General features: G+C 42.4%; 1 protein-coding gene and 1 non-coding gene across 3 annotated transcripts in view; one reads left to right on the forward strand and one right to left on the reverse strand.

Moving 5' to 3' along the window:
* Positions 1 to 22,986, forward strand: part of asic1b (acid-sensing (proton-gated) ion channel 1b) — a 921,001-nt gene that overhangs the window by 659,297 nt on the left and 238,718 nt on the right. The gene's annotated exons all lie outside the window — the stretch shown is intronic.
* LOC134340659 (small nucleolar RNA U13) lies at positions 9,304 to 9,403 on the reverse strand. The gene has a single exon (XR_010016605.1). It is a non-coding gene; the product is annotated as a small nucleolar RNA U13 (small nucleolar RNA).

Below are 22,986 nucleotides of genomic sequence, written 5' to 3' on the forward strand. Positions count from 1 at the left end.
AGATATTTAACTGTAAATACCAGAGACGTGACATTGTTACTGACTCCAAACAAGGGCTCTCAGTCCAATGCATGGCCATGTCGTTAGTATGGTATTATGTACTTGGGAGGGCGAAGACGGCAATTATTTTTGTATGAAATATTTTCAGATTAGGAAGTCTGGGTCAAGTCCTGGTACTCCTTAAACCTTCATTGTGTTACTCAATGTGTTAAGGAAACTCTGGAATGGAAGAAGAAGAAAGAAATACAGATGTAGCTGCTTTCTCAATGATCTTCCTTCCATCACCTGGTCACAAGTAGGCATGTTTGTTGATGGTTGCACCATGCTCAATTCAATTTTCAACTTCTCAGCAGTAAGACCAAAACAATAATGAGGTATGGGCTTATAAGTAGCATGTGATATAAAAGTGCCAAGCATTGACTATCCCTAATGAGAGAGTCTAACCATTTACCTTTGACATCCAATGACATGACGATTGTACATTTTTCACTACTAGTAACAAAACCTACCGACACTCAAGCAGGGATTCCCACCCTTTTTTATGCCGTGGACCTATACTATTAAGCAAAGTGTCTGTGGACTCCAGGTTGGGAACCCCTGCTTGCCACCAGCTACAAATCACAATTCAGGAGTGTGTTGGAATACCCTCTACTTGCCTGGATGAATGCAGCTTCCACAACTCAGCATGATCCAAGATGAAGCAGCCCCATTGACTGGAGTCCTATCTTCCACCCTAAACATTCCCACTCTCCATCATGCTGCACAAAGGTCTGCAGTGTGGACTTTTTCCAAACTAGTTCATCTACTTGGTAGGCTACTCTGACTGTTTTAAGAATATCTGTGAACCTTTTCCTTTGCCTAATAATCTCTTCCCATGATAGATTGGGCATGAAATTAACATGATCTGTGTACCCAAGGTAGCTGACTGTATACCTAGGACCTCCATGCTGTGGAAGAAGATGCTGATGTTGATTTACTTAACCTGCCAGAGGGTTTTGTAGAGGCATGGTGATGTCCTTTTAGTGTCCACTGTTAATAGTTCACGACTCAGAAGCACAGGCTGCCCATTAAATTGAGGTTCATTTTTTATATAACTGTGAATGCCCACAGGAAAGTGAATCTCGGGGTAATATATGATGATATATATGTAGTTTGATAATAAAATTTACTTCAAACTTTGTGCTGGGTTTGAGGCCTTGATCCTCAAACTCTATTCCGCAGGTGCTCAAAGGCCAAAGGTGATGGTGAATTTCATCACCAATATCTGTCTTTGCTGAGAGATGGCTCTTCAGGTGGGCGAAGTGGTACAGGCCTTGTGGGCCCTTAATGTCAGTGGGCAATGATGCATGGCAGAGCCAGGTTAGTAGAGGACTATTGATTTTCAGTTGTTAAATGTAAGATTCTTGTATGCTTTAGCGAATGAATCAACAATGACTTTGAGCTCAGGTCAAAGCCGGTAGCAGTCTTGGTGGAGGAGATCCTCAGTGTATGCCTTACCACGTGCACTTGCTAAGTTCACTTACTTTCAGAGAGCGCCTTTTACCAGTTTAAGAAGACAGCTCACCCTCACCACCGCTTCAAGGTCAATGAAGGATGGGGATGGACAATGATTACAGGCCTTCCGCATTCTTGAGTTTTTTTTGCTGCAACATGGAATGTAATTGTTATGCTGGCTCTGTTGGGAGCCAGCCTGAGGAAAATAGCATCTTATTTCCCTGTATTCCTGCAACTTATTCTCTCTCACCAGCCCATCAACTCCCTTCTAACTCCTTCACTACTTCCCTACTTTGGGTACTGTAAGCTTCTCCCCTAATTAATCTGCCGAAATATGTTTACAATATGTAGGGAAATGCACACAGTCATAGTGTGCAGACTCTGTAGAAACAGCAGCTGAAGTCTAGTCTCTGGAGCTGTGCAGTGGCAGCACCAGCTGCACTTTACTACGTTTCCTTGTTCCACACACTAATTCCTCCTTTCTATTGCCCTGATTTTACTCTCCATTGGTTTCAACGGAAAAGAAAGCAAATGGGTGTCAAATTGGCATCTGATTGAGCACCATATTCAATGGTTCAACTTAATATCAGAGAATCATACAGAACACAACCTGAAATTCTTGCTCTTCACAGACATCCATGAAACAGAAGAAAAAACCCCAAGGAATGAATGACAGAAAAACATTAGAACCCTAAAGCCCCCTACCCCCTCCCATGTATAAACAGCAAAAGCATCAACCCTCCCCAACTTGCTCTAGCAAAAGCATCAGCCCCCACCACCACCCACCATGCAAGCGATAGCAAAGCCCCCACAGACCATGATCTAAAGTCCATCCCAATACTTTGACATAAGACCATAAGACATAGGAGCAGAATTAGGCCATCTGGCCCATCATTCTCCTACTCAACCCCAGTTCCTGGCCTTTTCCCCGTAACCTTTTGATGCCATGTCCAATCAAGAACCTATCAATCTCTGCCTTAAATACATCCATCGACCTAGCCTCCACAGCTGCATGTGGCAACAAGTTCCACAAATTCTCCACCCTTTGGCTAAAGAAATTTCTCCGGATCTCTGTTTTGAAAGGGCACCCCTCTACCCTGTGGCTGTGCTCTCTTGTCCTAGACTCTCCCACCATCGGAAACATCCTTTCCACATCTACTCTGTCGAGGCCTTTCAGCATTTGAAAGGTTTCAATGAGTCTCCCCCCTCATCCTTCTGAATTCCAGCGACTACAGACCCAGAGCCATCAAACGTTCCTCGTATGATAAGCCTTTCATTCCTGGAATCATCCTAGTGAACCTCCTCTGGACCTCCTCCAATGCCAGCACATCTTTTCTAAGATGAGGAGCCCAGAACTGTTCACAGTAGTCAAGGTGAGGCCTCACCAGTGCCTTATAAAGCCTCAGCATCACATCCTTGCTCTTGTATTTTAGACCTCTTGAAATGAATGCTAATATGGCATTTGCCTTCCTCACCACTGACTCAACCTGCAAGTTAACCTTTAGGGTGTTCTGCACAAGGACTCCCAAGTCCCTTTGCATCTCAGATTTTTGATTTTTCTCCCCATTTAGAAAATAGTCCGCACATTTATTTCTACTACCAAAGTGCATGACCATGCATTTTCCAATATCGTATTTCATTTGCAACTCTCTTGTCCATTCTCCTGATCTAGGTCCTTCTGCATCCTGCCTGTTTCCTCAACACTACCTGCCCCTCCAATCTTGGCAACAAAGCCATCTATTCCATCATCTAAATCATTTATATACAGCATAAAAAGAAGTGGTCCCAACACCAACCCCTGCGGAACACCGCTAGTCACTGGCAGCCAACCAGAAAAGGATCCTTTTACGGGGGCGGGGGGAGGGGGTGATTGATAAGTTTGTGGCCTAGGTAGAAGGAGATGACTTATACAGCTCTTGTTACATGCACGTGCAGTTCAACTCTTTGAGTGATTATGCAGAAAGTTTGAAGTTAATAACTCATCTCCTTCTATAATCACCCCTGCTGTGGACCACTTTCTGGAGGTCCAAGACGCCGACTTCTACAAAGAAGGGATCCGTATGCTCCACGACTGCTGGACTAAGTGTGTAAATGTAGGAGGGGACTACGTTAGAAAATAAATATGCTAGGTATTCTAAAATTGACTCCTTCTACCTTAGGCCACGAGCTTCTCAATTACCCCTTGTATTCCCACTCGCTGCCTCCTACCAATCAGCCAATGCTCTAACCATGTTAGTAACTTTCCTGTAATACTATGGGCTCTTAACTCAGTAAGCAGCCTCATGTGCGGCACCTTGTCAAAGGCCTTCTGAAAGTCCAAATATATAACATCCACTGCATCCCCTTTCTCTATCCTATTTGTAATCTCAAAGAATTCCAACAGGTTCGTCAGGCAAGATTTTCCCTTAAGGAAACCATGCTGACTTTGTCCTATCTTGTCCTGTGTCACCAAGTACTCTACAACCTCATCCTTAACAATTGACTCCAACATCTTCCCAACCACTGAGTTCAGGTTAACTCATCAATAATTTCCTTTCTGCTGCCTTCCTCCTTTCTTAAAGTGTGGAGTGACATTTGCAATTTTCCAGTCCTCTGGCACCATGCCAGAGTCCAATGATTTTTGAAAGATCATTTCTAATGCCACCACAATCTCTAATGCTACCTCTTTCAATACCCTAGGGTGCAGTTCATCTGGCCCGGGTGACTTGTGTACCTGTAGGTCTTTCAGCTGTTTGTACACCTTCTCTCTTGTAATAGAAACTGCACCCACTTTTCTTCCTTCACACTACAGGCATACTGCTAGTGTCTTCCACAGTGAAGACTGATCTCGCAGGCTGTCTCTCACTAACAAGGGAGAGAGTGATATCGCTCCTGCCACAGCAAGAGTGAAGACCAACAGCTTGCTGTTTCGATGTTACAGTCTGCAGCGCTGCTTATTTTGACAGGAATGTACATTGCTGTCCCAATGTTCTGATCTCCCGCGACGCTTCAGTTGGCGACCCGGATACACAAGGCAAAAGTTGAAGCATTAATTTTTTCTTAATCTTCCACATTCCACGGTGATATTTTCATTCTATTTTTCCTTTCTCAAAAGCTTCTTAAAATATTCTTTATTTTTGCCCTCTTCTAAAAGCCATCTTAACTGAAAGCTTTTGATGTGGCAGGACAATGCATAAACTAATATACTATATTTTATTCATTGAAGGGATGTGACCTTTGGAAACCAAATGAAATGAGAAAATCTGTCACAGGAATCTTGTCCAATGTGTCATTCAACTAGACAGACACCTGTCAGTAGCTATAAATGCTTGATTTTAAGTTAGCTTGACAAGGAATAGTGTTCCAGTTAAGTGCCATTTTCTTCTGTACTCTTCTCTATTTAAATCACGATGAGAACAACACCTGCTGTCATTATCAAAGCTATTCAGGATTCTTCCCAGCTTGTTAGTCTTATCTGTCTGACAACCATGATATGTTAATCGGCCCATAATGCTGAAGCTGTCACTGCCTTTAATTGGAAATACTAGTTAAGAGTCTGGTTTATGAGAACTTTAGTTGAAGCTTGGTTTTCTCAGAATGCAAGAGGAAGCCTTGCAGTTTCCAAAATTGTTTCCATTGTGTCCAGAATCTCCTCTTCTCTTCCCCCCCCCCACCCCACTCCGACTTCTATGATACTTCTACTGGCTGCTCTTCAGGAGATATGCCTTTGTGTAAATTTCCTGGTCTGTGGAGACATGTTATGGATATGAGCACAAGAGAATCTGCAGATGCTTAAAATCCAGAGCAAAAACAAACAAACAAACAAACACACACACACACACACACACACACACACACACACACACACACACACCCTCCCCTCCTTCCCCCCCTCCCCCCCGATGGAACTCAGCTGGTCAGGCAGTATCCAAGGAAATGAATAAACCATCAATGTTTTGGCTGGAGACCCTTTATCCGGACTAGAAAGGAAGGGGGAGGAAGCCAGAATAAGGTGGAGGCCGGAGAAGAAGTACAAGCTGGAAGGTGATAGGTGAAGCTAGGTGGGTGGAGTGGGGGGGGAGGAGGAGGAAGGCAGATGAAGTAAGAAGGGTGGTGATGGGTGAAAAAAGGTAGTGTGGTATCTTTTTTTACCTATCACCTCCCATTTTCTTCATTCCCTCCCTCCCCAACCCACCTGCTCTCACCTATCACCTTCGAGCTTGTACTCCTTCCCTCCACTTTATTCTGGCTTTCTCCTCTTTCCAGTCCAGTTATGGAAATTGCTTTTACAGCCTTATTACACCATAGGAATGCATTTTGGGTTGGTCTGGAGAATACTACCAAGCAAGTGGATTGGTATGACTGAGTTCATTACATTTGTTGCAATCTCTTTTCCCTTCAAGAAATATTGATTGGTCTCAAAGGTTGAAGACTTAATACCTAGTGGTATTAATGGAAAGTAGATTGATTAATGTGTGCTAATTGTGCAGAGTCAGCCAGGACACTTGAATATCTCACCATTCATTAATACTAAGCAGATTATGCAGCTCATTGGAAAGTCGGGTAGGAAATGGCTATTCAGCTCATTGAACTTGGGGTTAGAAATGGTATTATGGAGTTGCTCTCTTCAAGACCAACACTGGAAAGCACAAAAAATCTCCATTCAGACCATCAGAGGAAACCTTTCATCCACTGACTAACAGCTTCAATACAAAACAAAGTGATGGAGCCCACAAGAAAGGTCACAGAGCCCTCAAGGATAATCCAGGTCATGGGCCAGTTACATGGACTGCATAAGACAAGGCGGATGAAAAAACCATCCCAAAGCAAAGCAACAAGATTGCAGAGCAAACCCAGATTGTCAGTGCATTTCTAGGGCCTGAGCAATGTTAAATATTAACACAAAGTGAGTCAGTCTGGGCAGTTTTAAGTGTTTTTATAATTTAACAATGAATCAATTTTTAGTATGATGTCTCCACTCGCACTGGCACGCTTTCCCTTTTGTATTCAGGGTGTCATTTATTCCCTGTGCCTGGCTGTTGTGCCACTCAATATCAGTCTTTGTTGGCATCCCCTTTACTGGGAAGTTGTGATCTCAGGTTTGCCTTTCCTTCTGTTTCCATTAACCTCTTCGCTAATCTCCCTTTTACATGCTTCCACTTCTCAGAAACAAATTCCAGGTTTAATATCACTGGCATGTGTCATAAAATTTGTTTTATGCAGCAGCAGTACCTGCAATGCATAATTAGATAAATTACAATGAGAAATATAATTTGTATATTTAAAAAAAATAAGTAGTTCAAAGTACATTTATTCTCAAAGTATGTATATTATACAATCTTGAGATTTGTCTCCTAACAGGCAGCCACAAAACAAAGAAACACCATAGAACCCATAAAGAATGATGTTCAAACACCCAATGTACCAAGAGAAAGAAAAAACAAATCATACAAACAATAAAAGTAAGCAAATAGCATTTAGAACAAAATTGAGTCCTCGACACGAAGCCCAGAGCAGGCCTCGGCCTCAGCCTCAGCCTCAATGTCAGTGTAGCGGAGAGCCGAGTAAACATCGCAGAGCAGCAAGCAGATCAGGCCTGACCTTAGCCTCTGCCTTTTTGATCGTGAGGTAGTGTTCATTGTCCATTCAGAAATCTGATAGCAGAAGGGAAGAAGCTATTCCTGAAACATTGTGTGTCTGTCTGTCTTCAGGCTCCTGTACCACCTCCTTGATGGTAGGAATGAGTATTTTCCTCACCTATACTTTCCTGATTATTAGAAACCACTCTCCCTTCCCCTGCCCTCACTTGTAATCTGTGCAACTGTGAGATGACTAAGCTTTTTCTCTTTTTTAAGAATATTCTCAGCACTAACCCAGATTGTACTGTAGCAGAGTAGCATAGGATACAATCTAAGGTGTATGGAAGCATAACAGTTACGCTACTGGATAAAAACTGAAGAGCTCATTCCAGGTAATTGTTGAATTGCTTAATCCATTAAATAAAATGATTAAAACACTGATTTCATTCATGACCATTTGAGCCACAGATGTTGTAAAAACTCATCGAGCTCACTGACATCCTTTTTGTAAATGTATAAAATAAGACCATAAGACATAGGAATAGAATTAAGCCATTTAGCCCATCGAGTTTGCTGTGCTATTCCATCATGGCTAATCCCTGATCCCACTCAACCCCATACAACTGGCTTCTCTTCATACCCTTTGATGCCCTGACCAATCAGGAAACTATCAACTTCCACCTTAAATATATGCACGGATTTGGCGTCCACTGCAGTCAGTGTTAGAACATTTCACAGATTTACTACTCTCTGGCTAAAAAATATTCCTCCTTGCCTTTGATCTAGAAGGTCGTCCCTCAATTTTGAGGCTGTAAAGGCCAATTTATACTTCTGCGTCAAATCTACACTGTACCCTATGCCATAGCCTGATGCGCACCTCCCCAAAATTGTAACTACGCATTGCGGCGACGCAGACAGCAACAAATGTGATTGGTCCGCTTGGTAACATTGCTTGGAGACGATGAACCAAATCGTCAAATCTACCTGCCGACATTCGAAAATACAGGGAAATGCATTTCCTCGTCCATGCCTCTTAGTGGCTGGATAAGTACAGAAAATTCACCCTCCTTCTGCCTCAATCCATTCAATGGTCTCCTCCGACGTCTTCTCTCTTTTCTGCATTGCAGTAATTTCAATTAAAGTAACTCTTGTTCAACACTTATTAGCTCCAACTCCAACATGATGCGCTCAGTTTCAGTCGCCATTGTTTGAAGTACACAAAGAAACTCAACACAGTGGCATAGAAACCCCACTGCCAACTAGCGTTTTGGCGGTGAATTGCAGAGTGACACAGACACACCAATGCACAAGTATAAATGCTCACAATGGCGTAGGCCATTTGCATAGGCTATGGCATAGAGCCTAGGCAGAAGTATAAATCAGCCTTTACCTTGAGTTCTGGATACCCCTACCATGGAAATCATCCTCTCCACATCCACCCTGTCTAGTCCTTTGAACATTCGGTAGGTTAACAGAAATGATATATATTTTTAAAAAGTGAGGAGGTGTTCATGGGTTCAATGTCCATTTTGGAATCGGATACTCATCTGTTGGTGGCCACAAGCACGGTGAAGGATCAACACCTTGTATTCCATCTGGGTGGCCTCCAAACTGATGGCATGAATATTGATTTCTTCTTCCAGTTAAAAATTCCCTCCCCTTTCTTCTTCTGTTCCCCACTCTGTCGTCTTACCTCTTCTCACCTGCCTATCATCTCCCCCTGTGGTACCCCCCTTCCCTTTCTCCCATGCTCCACTCCTCTCCTATCAGATTCCTTCCTCTCCAGCCCATGACCTTTCCCACCCACCTGGTTTCACCTATCACTTTCTAGCTGTCCTCCTTCCCCTCTCACCCCCTTTTATTCTTCCTTCTCAGTCCTGAAGACGTGTCTTGGCCGGAAACACCTACTGTTTATTCATTTCCATGAATGCTGTCTGACCTGCTGAGTTCCTCTAGTACTTTGTGCGTTACTGATGATCAAAAACTCAATCTGACCATAAAACTCATGGTAGAGGTGATACCTATCCTCTCTTGCAATGAAATGTGGGCCATCTACAGTAAGCAGTAACAATGACATAAGTTCAGTAAGATGTATATAAACACAACCGCATAATGTGAAACAGCTAAAATGTTACCAGAACATGTAGAAAGGAGAACACTAACAAAAGATGAGCAGAAACCGGTAAGCACAAAGCCCAAAGAGCTGGAAAATAAGCTAATTAAATTGTGCAATGCATGTCCCTCTGGAACAGGTTTGAAGTAATGTGCCAATCTGTAACAAGCATATTGGGCAGCACAGCTCACGCATGCGTGTGAAAACCCCATTAATCGTCTTTCTGAACCAGAAGGATCTCTTATGATAGGAGCAGGAATGGGCCACTCAGCTTCTCAAACCTGACCGGCTGTTCAATATGACCACAGCTGATCTGATCCAGGCCTCAACCACTCCTCTGTGCCAGTTTTCCCCACAGCTCTCAATTCCATCCCCTTCTTTACGCTTTCTTTAAATACCTCCAGCGATCCAACCTCCATAAACACACCAGGGTAGAGAGTTTCAGAATCAAGTTCAATATCACTGGCAAATGTTGCATATTTTTTTTGTCTTTGCAGCAGCAGTACATTGCAATACATAAAAAAACAATTATAGTAAGTCTATATTAAATAGTTCAATTAAATTAGTGTAAAAATAGAAATGAAAAAGTAGTGATGTAGTGTTCATGGGTTCACTATCCATTCAGAAATTGGATGGCAGAGGGGAAGAAGCTGTTCCTGAATGTTTGAATGTGTGCTTTCAGGCTTCTGTACCTCCTTCCCGGTGCTAGCAATGAGAATAAGGCATAACCTGAGTGATGAGGGACATTAACGATGGACGCCACCTTTTTAAGGGATCACTCCTTGAAGATGTTCTTGATACTACGGAGGCTAGTGCCCATGATGGAGCTGGCTGTTTACAACTTTTTGGGTTGAGTTGTTCACTGATTTTGGCAATCCATTTGCAAACATTTTGTCACCATACAAGGCGATATCATCAATGCACTCTTCACTTGTCTCCTCGTATGGTGACAAAAGGTTTACAAATGGATTGCCAAGATTGGAAAACAACTCAACTCAACCCAACCATCAACCACCTGAGCTACACATTTGTGGAGTTATTTCCAAGTGTACAACACTCTACAGCTTATTTCAATCCTGTACAGTAGCCCTTCCATACCAGACGGTGATGCAGCCATTCAGAATGCTCTCCACGGTACAGCTGTAGAAATTTGCGAGCGTCTTGGTAACATAACAAATCTCCTCAGACTCCTAATGAAATTTACCCATTGTCACTCCTTCTTTGTAACTGCATCAGTATGTTGGGTCCAGAGATTCACCGTATTTTGCGGAAAGGAAATCTGGCATCCTTAACCAGACTCTCAGACAAGGTTGGTGATTTTTGGGTTCCCTCTGAAATAGCCCTGTAAGGCATTCAACTGTACTAAACCACTGCAGTGCAGAAGAACCTTTACCACCAGTTAATCAATTAAGACTTGCCAATTAATGTTGACTTCCCTGTGATATTCACAATTTCCTTTTCATACATACAGGAGGTGATATTGAAGGAATAGGATCAATATCTGAGAGCTTTGAAAGTTGGACAGGTGGGATTTGAGGAGATAACGAAAGAAGGACTTGATCTGTAATGATCCTTACCATCAAAGTCCTTGCCCTTGCTGTTAAAGTTGCAGACAACTGGCATTTTACTGTACATGAGGGAAATTTTACTTTGGTGTCATTGAGGGAGGACACAGCATATTCCTGGGGTTTTGTTTAAAAAAAAAGCATGCAGTGATTTAATGGGTTAGTACATACTCAAACCTGTTTCATGGCAATGTTGTCAGATTTGACTCTGAACCATATAGGAAGATGTATTAGTCCAGAGGGGAGCAAACATTGTCTAAAGAGGGAAGTTTAAGCAATTGGAGAAAATTTATGACACAAGGAGGCTATTCAGCCTACCTTGCCTGTGCCAGCACTTGGCCAGCTTAACCTCATCTTCATGTAATGAGAGTTTCTACCTCCTCCTCCCTTTCTGGTTTGAGTTCCAGATCCCTACCATACTCTGGGTGGGGTGGGGGGGGGGGTGAAATGCACTAGCTGTCCTTCAGATATTCCAATAATCACCTTTTTTTCAGAGCCCTCTACTCAGGAAAATTCATTCTGTGCAGCCTCCTCTATTTTTCACAGTTTTGACTCTTCCCCACACTCATTTGAAGGAAAACAACCTCAGACAATCCAATCTTTCCCCTTGGTTATAATTTCCTTGTCCTGTCAATATCCTCATAAATTACTTCTGCACCTTCTCCAGTGGAATTCTGCCTCTCCTGTAACATAATTCCCAGAACTCTGTACTATATTTGAGTTGTGAAGCCTCTTAAAGAAGAGGGGGATTAAAGATTTTGGGAAGGAATTCCAGCATTTCGGGGAAACGTGGTGGTGGTGTTCTATACTCAGTGGCCAGTTTATTAGGTACACCTGTGCACCTGCTTGTTAATTCAAATATTTAATCAGCTAATCATGTGGCAGCAACTCAATGCATAAAAGCATGCAGACATGGTCAAGAGGTTCATTTGTTCAGACCAAATGACAGAATGGGGAAGAAATGTGATCTAAGTGACCTTGACTGTGGAATGATTGGTGCCAGTTGGGTTGGTTTGAGTATCTCAGAAACTGCTGATCTTCAAGCACAAGTGTCTCTAGAGTTTACAGAGAATGGTGCAAAAAACATCCAGTGAGTGGCAGTTCTGTGGGCAAAAACACCTTGTTAATGAGAGAGGTCAGAGGAGAATAGCCAGACTGTTTCAAACTGTCACTTTCTTGTCAGCAACTCAAATAACCACGAGTTACAACTGTTAGAACCATAGAACCATAGAAACTACAGCACAGAAACAGGCCTTTTGGCCCTTCTTGGCTGTGCCGAACCGTTTTCTGCCTAGTCCCACTGACCTGCACACGGACCATATCCCTCCATACACCTCCCATCCATGTATCTGTCCAATTTATTCTTAAATGTTAAAAAAAGAACCCACATTTACCACCTCGTCTGGCAACTCATTCCATACTCCCACCACTCTCTGTGTGAAGAAGACCCCCCCCCAATGTTCCCTTTAAACTTTTCCCCCCTCACCCTTAACCCATGTCCTCTGGTTTTTTTTCTCCCCTTGCCTCAGTGGAAAATGCCTGCTTGCATTCACTCTATCTATACCCAGCATAAATTTATATACCTCTGTCAAATCTCCCCTCCTTCTTCTACGCTCCAGGGAGTAAAGTCCTAACCTATTCAACCTTTCTCTGTAACTGAGTTTCTCAAGTCCTGGCAACATCCTTGTAAACCTTCTCTGCACTCTTTCAACTTTATTTATATCCTTCCTGTAATTTGGTGACCAAAACTGAACACAATACTCCAGATTCGGCCTCACCAATGCCTTATACAACCTCACCATAACATTCCAGCTCTTATACTCAATACTTTGATTAATAAAGGCCAATGCACCAAAAGCTCTCTTTACGACCCTATCTACCTGTGACGACACTTTTAGGGAATTTTGTATCTGTATTCCCAGATCCCTCTGTTCCACTGCACTCCTCAGTGCCTTACCATTAACCCTGTATGTTCTACCTTGGTTTGTCCTTCCAACGTGCAATACCTCACACTTGTCTGTATTAATCTCCATCTGCCATTTTGCAGCCCATTTTTTCAGCTGGTCCAAGTCCCTCTGCAGGCTCTGAAAATCTTCCTCACTGTCTACTACACCTCCAATCTTTGTATCATCAGCAAATTTGCTGATCCAATTTACCACATTATCATCCAGATCATTGATATAGATGACAAATAACAATGGACCCAGCACTGATCCCTGTGGCACACCACTAGTCACAGGCCTCCACTCAGAGAAGCAATTCTCTACTACCACTCTTTGGCTTCTTCCATTGAGCCAATGTCTAATCCAATTTACCACCTCTCCATGTATACCTAGCGACTGAATTTTCTTAACTAACCTCCCATGCGGGACCTTGTCAAAGGCCTTACTGAAGTCCATGTAGACAATATCCACTGCCTTCCCTTCATCCACTTTCCTGGTAACCTCCTCGAAAAACTCCAATAGATTGGTCGTACATGACCTACCACGCACAAAGCCATGTTGACTCTCCCCAATAAGTCCCTGTCTATCCAAATGCTTGTAGATTCTGTCTCTTAGTACTCCCTCCAATAACTTACCTACTACCAACGTTAAACTTACCGGCCTATAATTTCCTGGATTACTTTTCGATCCTTTTTTAAATAACGGAACAGCATGAGCCACTCTCCAATCCTCTGGCACCTCACCTGTAGACAGTGACATTTTAAATATTTCTGCCAGGGCCCCTGCAATTTCAACACTAGTCTCCTTCAAGGTCCGAGGGAACACCCTGTCAGGTCCGGGGGATTTATCCACTTTAATTTTCCTCAAGACAGCAAGGACCTTCTCCTTTTCGATCTGTACAGTTTCCATGATCTCACTACTTGTTTCCCTTAATTCCATAGACTTCATGCCAGTTTCCTTAGTAAATACAGACGCAAAAAACCTATTTAAGATCTCCCCCATTTCCTTTGGTTCCGCACATAGCCGACCACTCTGATCTTCAAGAGGACCAATTTTATCCCTTACAATCCTTTTGCTCTTAATATACCTGTAAAAGCTCTTTGGATTATCCTTCACTTTGACTGCCAAGGCAACCTCATGTCTTCTTTTAGCCCTCCTGATTTCTTTCTTAAGTATTTTCTTGCACTTCTTATATTCCTCAAGCACCTTATTTACTCCCTGCTTCCTGTACATGTCATACAACTCCCTCTTCTTCTTTATCAGAGTTGCAATATCCCTTGAGAACCAAGGTTCCTTATTCCTATTCACTTTGCCTTTAATCCTGCCAGGAACATACAAATTCTGCACTCTCAAAATTTCTCCTTTGAAGGCTTCCCACCTACCAATCGCATCCTTGCCAGAGAACAACCTGTCCCAATCCACGCTTTTTAGATCCTTTCTCATTTCTTCAAATTTGGCCTTCTTCCAGTTAAGAACCTCAACCCTAGGACCAGATCTATCCTTGTCTATGATCAAGTTGAAACTAATGGTGTTATGATCACTGGAACCAAAGTGCTCCCCTACACAGACTTCCGTCACTTGTCCTAACTCGTTTCCTAACAGGAGATCCAATATTGCATCCCCTCTCGTTGGTCCCTCTATATATTGAAGTAGAAAACTTTCCTGAACACATTTTACAAACTCTAAACTATCTAGACCCCTAACAGTATGGGAGTCCCAATCAATATATGGAAAATTAAAATCCCCTACCACCACAACTTTATGTTTCCTGCAGTTGCCTGTTGTATGCAGAAGAGCATCTCTGAGTTGATTATGTTCAACCTTGAAGTGGATGGGCTACAGAAGCAGAAGATTACAAACATACACTCAGTGGTCACTTTATTAGCTGCAGGAGGTACTTAATTGATACAGATTATGCGGCTGCCTGCTTCAGCGAGGCATTGGAGGAGTTGGTGTGCAGTCCGACAGCGAGTGATCGTCTTAGTTGCTTTTCTTGTGAGTGCAAGACCTTGTTGGACACTGTTAATGTGGAATGCTGCAAGTTAAGATTCACTGGTTTATTTGCAGACCAGGGGCGGGTGCGGCGGGAAGCTACGCGTTCTTGGTCATAGGGAGGATGGTGTGGCGCAGCCTTCAAGCTGGAGTCAGTGCTGCCCCCAGTTCGTTTGGCAGAAGACATTGTGTTGTGTTTGACTACAGACTGCTGCAACATACATGGACTTGGGGTCTTGCACTACATTTTTTTTTGTGTGACTAAATTTTGCTGATACAGCTGGTCCCTGTTTTCCGAACGTTCACTTTACGACACCTTGCTGTTATGAAAGACCTACATTAGTTACCTGTTTTCGCTAACAGAAGGTGTTTTCACTGTTATGAGAAAAGGCAGCACACGCCCGAACAGCCAAGCTCCTCCCCTGCAACTGCATTCTAGCCACCATTGCTTAAACACGTGCTTTTCTCGATTTATTTTGTGCATCCGTTAGCAAGATGAGTTCTAAGGTATTGGAAAAGCCTAAAAGAGCTCATAAGGATGTTACACTTAGCGTAAAACTAGACAATTAAGCATTTCGATCGTGGTGAACGAAGTAAGGACATTGTCCGTGCATTGAACTTGCCTGCATCCACCATTCGCACTATTCATACGCAGAGAGAAAGAATTTTGAAAGCTGCCGATGTTACTGTTGGTTCTGCTCGTAGCAAAGTGGTCTCTCTTAGTCGGCATCCAATAATGGATAAAATGGAAAGTCTATTGCTTGAGTGGATTGATGGGTGTACAAAGCATGTTGTTCCATTAAGTTTCCTTATACTTAAGGAGAAATCAGTCTTTTTAATAAGCTGAAACAGAAAGCACTGGACGATGGTGATGAAAGTGTTGCGAAAGTGGAATTTAAAGGTAGTCATGGGTGGTTTGATCGGTTTCTGAGGCGAGGGCAGCTTCATAGTTTAACGTTTATCGGAGAGAGTGCTTCGGCACTGAAGCTGCCGAAAAGTTCCCAGCAGAACTGAAGAAGATAATTACAGAAGGTGGTTATTCGTATAAGTGTTTAACTGTGGCGAAACTGCAATTTATTGGAGTCTTCCCGATTCCGGTAAGTGAAACTACACTGTACACGCATTATTTCTACTTTATATAGGCTGTGTATTTTTGTTTGTTATTTGGTATGATTTGGCAGCTTCATAGCTTAAAGGTTACTGGAGAGAGTGTTTCTGCCGAGAGTGGTTGCGCCGTGTTTCCGCCAAGAGTGGTTGCGCCGTGTTTCTGCCGAGAGTACTGCTGTGAGATTTTTGCTGCGCCAGACAGTGCTGCAGAAAAGTGTTTCTACTTTATATAGGCTGTGTATTATCATATCATTCCTGCTTTTACTATATGTTACTGTTATTTTAGGTTTTGCGTGTTATTTGGCATGATTTTGTAGGTTATTTTTTGGGTCTGGGTATGCTCAAAAATTTTTCCCATATTAATAAATGGTAATTGCTTCTTCACTTTATGACATTCCGGCTTACGAACCGTTTCACAGGAACGCCCTACCTTCGGATAGCGGCGGAAACCTGTATCTTGTGTGTGCTATATGTACCTTGTGCTGTGTTTTGCACCATGGCTTTGGAGTAATGCTGTTTCATTTGGCTGTATTCATGGGTATTCATGTATGGTTGAATGACAATTAAACCTGAACTTGAACTGACTGACAGAGACAAATCCACATTGACTTTCAAATTAAGTCAGCATGCCCTAACTATTTAGTAATAGTGCCACGTTGCTCCCAGAAGACAAATGTGAGGCTTCCTACTCTTATGCACACAATTTACCAATGCTCTGCGCATTCAGGGGAGGCGATTCTCAGCGAGAGATATTTACTACTTAATGCATTTGTAAGAAGGATGCAGTTGACTCACAGGAAAAGCAAAACCTATAATTCAAGCAGGTTTCCCAGAACCTAGCCACAGGAAGAGGCAGAAACAAGGTGCAGTGCAGTAAGGATAGAAAACAATTGGATAAGATGTTCTTTGAGTCCATTTAAATCACATCAGATAATGTCCAGAAAATGTTCCTTCAATCCTATTCTGTTGTCTACAGACACAATAAGAGGACTGAGGAAAGTTGAGGGATTTGGGGATGGTTGGGAGTGACAGGTGAGGAACTGGGGAGGGATGGAGAATGAAGGAAAGAGTTGGGGGGGCTAGGAGAAAGATGCAGAAGAAAATTGGGGGAGAGAATGATGGGGAAGAGGGGATGGAAATTGAGAAGAGGATTGAGGAATTGGGGAGAGTTGAGGATCAGTTGGAAGGGAGCAACATTGGGGAGGGGTATAGTAATTGGGGCAGTGTTTGAGGTATAGGGAAATGAAAAGAGGGTGGTGAGAAGTGATTTTAAAGAGGGGGAGAAAGGAACAAGGGATGTAGGAGAGCGGTGAAGAAGGAAAGGCACAAGGAATTGTAAGTTAGATATTGACAGGTGCAGAATTGAAGAGAGATTGAGAGATGAAGGGGAGAGGCAGAGAAATGAGCTAGAGGAACAATGATCATATTAATGATGTATTAAATGATGCAGCTGGGTTATGTGTCTGGTGATAACATATCCTCTTTGCTGACTATCAACACTGGCGCACCTAAGGGGTGTGTGCTTAGCCCACTGCTCTACTCTCTGTAAACACATGACTGTGTGGCTAGGCATAGCTCAAACACCATCTACAAATTTGCTGACGATACAAGCATTGTTGGTAGAATCTCAGGTGGTGACGAGAGGGCATACAGGAGTGAGATATGCCAACTAGTGGAGTGGTGCCACAGCAACAACCTGGCACTCAACGTCAGTAAGATTGTGGACTTCAGGAAGGGTAAGACGAAGGAACACATACCAATCCCTCATAGAGGGATCAGAAGTGGAGAGAGTGAGCAGCTTGAAGTTCCTGGGTGTCAAGATCTTTGGGGATCTAACCTGGTCCCAACATATCGATGTAGTTATAAAGAAGGCAAGACAGTGGCTATACTTTATTAGGAGTTTGAAGAGATTTGGCATGTCAACAAATACACTCAAAAACTTCTATAGTTGTACCGTGGAGAGCATTTTGACAGGCTGCATCACTGTCTGGTATGGAGGGGCTACTGCACAGGACCGAAAGAAGCTGCAGAAGGTTGTAAATCTAGTCAGCTCCATCTTGGGCACTAGCCTACAAAGTACCCAGGACATCTTCAGGGAGCGGTGTCTCAGAAAGGCAGCGTCCATTATTAAAGACCTCCAGCACTCAGGGTATGCCCTTTTCTCACTGTTACCATCAGGTAGGAGATACAGAAGCCTGAAGGCACACACTCAGCGATTCAGGAACAGCTTCTTCCCCTCTGCCATCTGATTCCTGAATGTACATTGAAGCTTTGGACACTACCTCACTTTTTAAAAAATATACAGTATTTCTGTTTCTGCACATTTTTAAATAATCTATTCAATATACGTAATTGATTTACTTGTTTTTATTATGTTTTATTTATTATTATTTTTTTTCTCTCTCTGCTAGATTATGTATTGCAATGAACTGCTGCTGCTAAGTTAACAAATTTCATGTCACATGCCGGTGATAATAAACCTGATTCTGATTATTGGCCATTTCTATTTTCTTGAGTTCTGTTCTGAAATGGATTCCGAGCTGAAACAATGTAGGATGAGAAGGATCCCCGTTTCTGCATCTGGCAGGTTGATGAGGACAATGGAGATTCTTTCCCTGGAGCAATGAGCAGCTACAGCATATACTCATCTCCACCTCGTCTAAAAGAGACTCAAAACTCTCTGGAAACTCATTGGGGTTTCCAAGCTAAAAGGTCTGTGAAGCATCTGCTCACAGCACATAGGGTCTGGCAACATCCCTGCACCTCCGGGTTTGGGAGCTGGAGGACCAAACATGTCTAAGTGGAGCAAATTTTTTTGTGATCCAGATTATTGTCCACTACGCTCCTTTACAATGTGTATGTGGAGAGAAGCAAGGACTGAGATGGGGTTTGGCTGTGGCAATTTTTGTGGAGGAGTTTGACAGCGCTCTGTCTGGCCTCCTACTAGAAGAGTGGACCCTTGCATGATATACCAATAATGGTATTGTTCCTCGACACTGCCTTTTATCAAAAGCATTGTCAATGTGTTTCAATCTATGACACGATTCAGCCTTTGAATCTCAGTGGGTTTAATTCTAAATGAAAGCAGAAAAGGCACGAAACACTCAGCAAGTCAGACAGCATCTATGGAGAGAGAAACTGACTAGTATGATTTAACATGCCCAGAATTCTATCCTATTTTTCTTTCAAATATACCATTTTCTGCATTCCTCCTCTGAGATCCCTCACCAAGATTTGATGCTCATCCTCAGAGAAAACTTGGCTTGCCTCATTGGCTTCTTAAGACTTTCTTGCCCTTCTCCTCCCAGATCATAACCCCTTTTAACCCGGACCCTGCTGGCCAGTTTTATTCCATCAGAACTGTTTCACCTTTTCCAAGCTACAGTACGTATAAACCAAGAAGATGGATAATCAGCAAGTAACAAACTGGTCTGTCGGCCCTGCCCTTTGTGAATTAAAATCCTCCTCCTTTAGCCCTCCCCTCTAACGAGCCATGTAAACTTTCCAAAGAGAGGCCAAAATCCTCAGGATGAAAATGAGGAAACTGTATTGTGGAAAATTTCTCCGAGCAAATGAAGCCATTGAAACTCACCCATCAAAGAAAAGCCCTCAACACAGTATATTTTCTACCACAGTCTAGAATTTTAAAATTCTCTTCCTTCTTTTCACACTCTTCCTGCCTCTGAAAGTAGACCCTAAAGCATTTTGTTCTTCCCCAAGATACTCTGCTTGGCAATCCCAACATTTCATAGTTCCAGTCCTGCCTTCTCTATAGGTCCTGAGGCTCTGTATCAGCTCCTGAAACATCTTGAAATCTTTTGCAACACTAAATGAGGCATATGGATTCCAATTGCTTTTTATTTTGCCAACTCCACCTCCACCATCTGGGACTCTGGTGACCCAAAGGTGTTTATATTTCCTGTAGCTATGACAAGCTCCCGGTACTGCCACTGTTAATGCACTGCAAAATGACAATTGTCTTGAGGATGTCTTTACAAAGTAGATGTTATCAGTTTTATATATAGGGAAAAAATGATGAGGCTTGAGATGAAATGAAGATATTTTCTCATAAAATAGCCTAAATATGTTTGAAACCAGCAGCAGAACAAAGCCTTGCTGTTTTTGGTGTTCAATCTCCCGTTAGATGGAACACTGAATTAAGGCTGTGCCTCCTCTTTCCAGCCAGCGGGTGTCACTGTTGTCAGATGCTGGGACTTCCTGGCAATTGTTCCTGCCACCTAGTGGATTGTTATTACAAACCCAGTGGCGATGGCAGCTTCAGTTATAAATTAGTATTTATCAGATAATGATACAGTCGCATTTGTATCAATGTAGCATTTTTGACACATCGAGTAATACTGTGGATCAGAACTCCAAAGTCAAGCAATGAAACCACCAAACGAAACTGTAATATTAACTTTGCTTCTCTCTCCATGGATGCTTTCTAACCTGCTGCATGCAAAGGCTGAATAGTGTGATAGATTGAAAACATTACCCTTGAAATTAAAAAAGAGAATAGCTTTATTTGTCACATGTACATTGAGTAAACAGTGGAACACTTCATTTTTGGATCAGATCAGATCAAATCAAATCAGCGAGGATTGTGCTGGGCTGCCCACAAGTGTCGCCACGCTTCTGGCACCAACCCAGCATGCGCGCAACTCACTAACCCTAACCGTACATCTTTGGAATGCTGGCGGAAACCCACACAGTGGTGGGGAGAACATACAATCTCCTTACAGACAGAGGTAGGAATCGAACCCCAATCACTGATCACTGCCTAAGTGATTGCACTAACCGCTACGCTTCCGTGCTGTCCTTGGTCAATGCTGAGTTTTGGCACCACGAATTGGGGTTGTCTTTAATCATTTGACCTATATGTTCTTGAATTTAGCTTCAATCTGATATATAGTTGTAGGTCACACTTGTACTTGTGCGTCAGATGGTTGAGCACTCAAGAATCACTCCAGAATAGGGGTTCCAAACATTTTTTACACCATGGACTAATATCATTAAGCAAAGAGTCTGTGGACCCCAAGTTGGGAAACCCTACTCCGGAAGACTTGAGCACAAACTTGCAGGCTGCCTGTCTGAGCTGTACTGTGGGAATCCCACATTACTGCAATTTAAGGTCTGACTTTGAGATGGGATATTAAAAGTGCATCCTGTGCCTCTCCTCTCAGGTGGATGCGAAATATGCTGCAGTAGTGTTTGAAGTTCAGAGGAGTGGACAATGTTTCTCACTCAACTTAAAGATAATTATCTGGTTGTCATCATTTGGTCCTGAGAGCTTACTATGCACAAACTTGCCAGTGGATAATATGCCCCTCACATCAAAAATACTTAATTGGCTGCAAAGTGCCTTTGGACAACATTAAATAGTGAAAGTACTTTAAAAATGGCCAGAATTGCTTCTTTTTTGTCTGCTGCCTTTTATGATCAATCTAGAGTTGATCAAAATAATGAATCTACAAATAGGCTGAAGCTGCCTGTTTCTGCCATGTGAAAGCAAAGAGCTGATTCCCTGTACTGAAACACCCACTGGGACGATACTGTTCTGGTAAACTTCTGAATCTGCTGTCAAGAGTTGGGGAAATAACCTCTTGCCTCTCCATGAACTGGTCAGCACTGCACTAAAGGCGTCAGTTTGATGAAGTTTTGAAAGTATGTGCCAAGACAAAATAATAAAGCCGTCAGTTTTTACCTTTCTTTAAACACCGTTCAGCTGAGTGGCTTGCTAAGCCATTTCAGAAGGACATTAAGAGTCAACCCATATTAGGTTGTCTTCTCCAAACCAGGTAACCATGGCAGAATCTTTCCCTAGACATCAACAAACCAGATAGGTTTTTAACAACAATTTGGTAGTTTCACATCACCAATACTAAAATGCTTTTTAATTGTGGGTTATTTGATTAATGAATATTCCCAATCCAAGGTATTGGGATTCAAATTCGTGCCACTGGATCAACAGGTGAGATTTTGGAATTCTTAGCTGGTAAAATACCACTGCTGTGCCCTGAAGGAGTGAATAGTTTCTGCATCAGTTGCAGGCAATGACCCAGACACAACTTGCATCCAAAACCGTGTGCATTTTGTAAAGGGTTTCCTTCCTCATGGGTTTCTGTTCCAAGTCACTTTTATTTCCTCAAGATCAACTGTACACCAGCTTTAATATGACTGTAAATGTTGCTCATAGATTTATTTAAAAATGGGAATCTGATGGACACAGTTGATGGAAAAATCAACCTCAACCCACTTGAGCTGATTGGACTTGTTTGAATTCACTGAAGATGACATTTCATTGATTTTTAAAAAATACCACAAACTCTCAAACTGTGCCTGTTAATTGTTCCTGAGCATAAAGACCTGGATGAATTTCTGGAATTCCCTTGAAGGCCCATGAGTGACTACAATAGGCAGATAATCTGATCAACCATTCCAATTGGTTCCCCCAACCCACTCTATCTCTTGCCTTAGTCACTGCACTGTAGACACTTTAATCCAATTTTTATAATGCTGTTCGTATTGTAAATTCATACTGATATTTATGCACATTTTATTCCATATCCATACTTCAACTTATAAGTTTTTTTTGTATAATTCTTTATAGTTATTGGATGTTGCACCAACACACCACAGCAAATTCTTAATACATGTAAATATATAGCGAATAAAATTGATCCTTGACTTATGATAACTTAGAAAACATTTTAAAGAGGGGACTCAAGGATAGGTTTTTCAAAGAGTTTGTATGAACAATGGACTGAATGTCCTCCCATGGTGTGCTTGTTTGCTTCATGGATAATTAAAGTATTGGTGACCCCCCCCCCCACCTTAGATTTGCACTTACAGAATTCACAAAACACTACCAAAAAATTAGATACAGAACAAAAGTCACTCTCTCAGAATTTATGTGGAAAATAGTAAATAGATGACACAATTTTTAAAACTTGTTTCTTGATATATGCACAGATGATGAAGCTAGCTTTGTATTATTGAAAATGGACCACTTTCTGGCAATGCAAATTTCCTGCAACACAGGTATCTGTACTTGACAACCAGTTCTTGGAAGATGGAAAGCACCTTTCCCTGGAATACTTCTTCAGTTGCCCAGAAGGTGGAAACAATGCTGTGTGGTTAGTTCAGTCAAACCTGCATTGAGATGGCTCCCCTCTCCTTGCTGGGCAGGGCAGTCAGATTTTCCAGAAGTAACA

This window comes from Mobula hypostoma, chromosome X1 (assembly GCF_963921235.1).
Source record: "Mobula hypostoma chromosome X1, sMobHyp1.1, whole genome shotgun sequence".
Classification (NCBI taxonomy): domain Eukaryota; kingdom Metazoa; phylum Chordata; class Chondrichthyes; order Myliobatiformes; family Myliobatidae; genus Mobula; species Mobula hypostoma.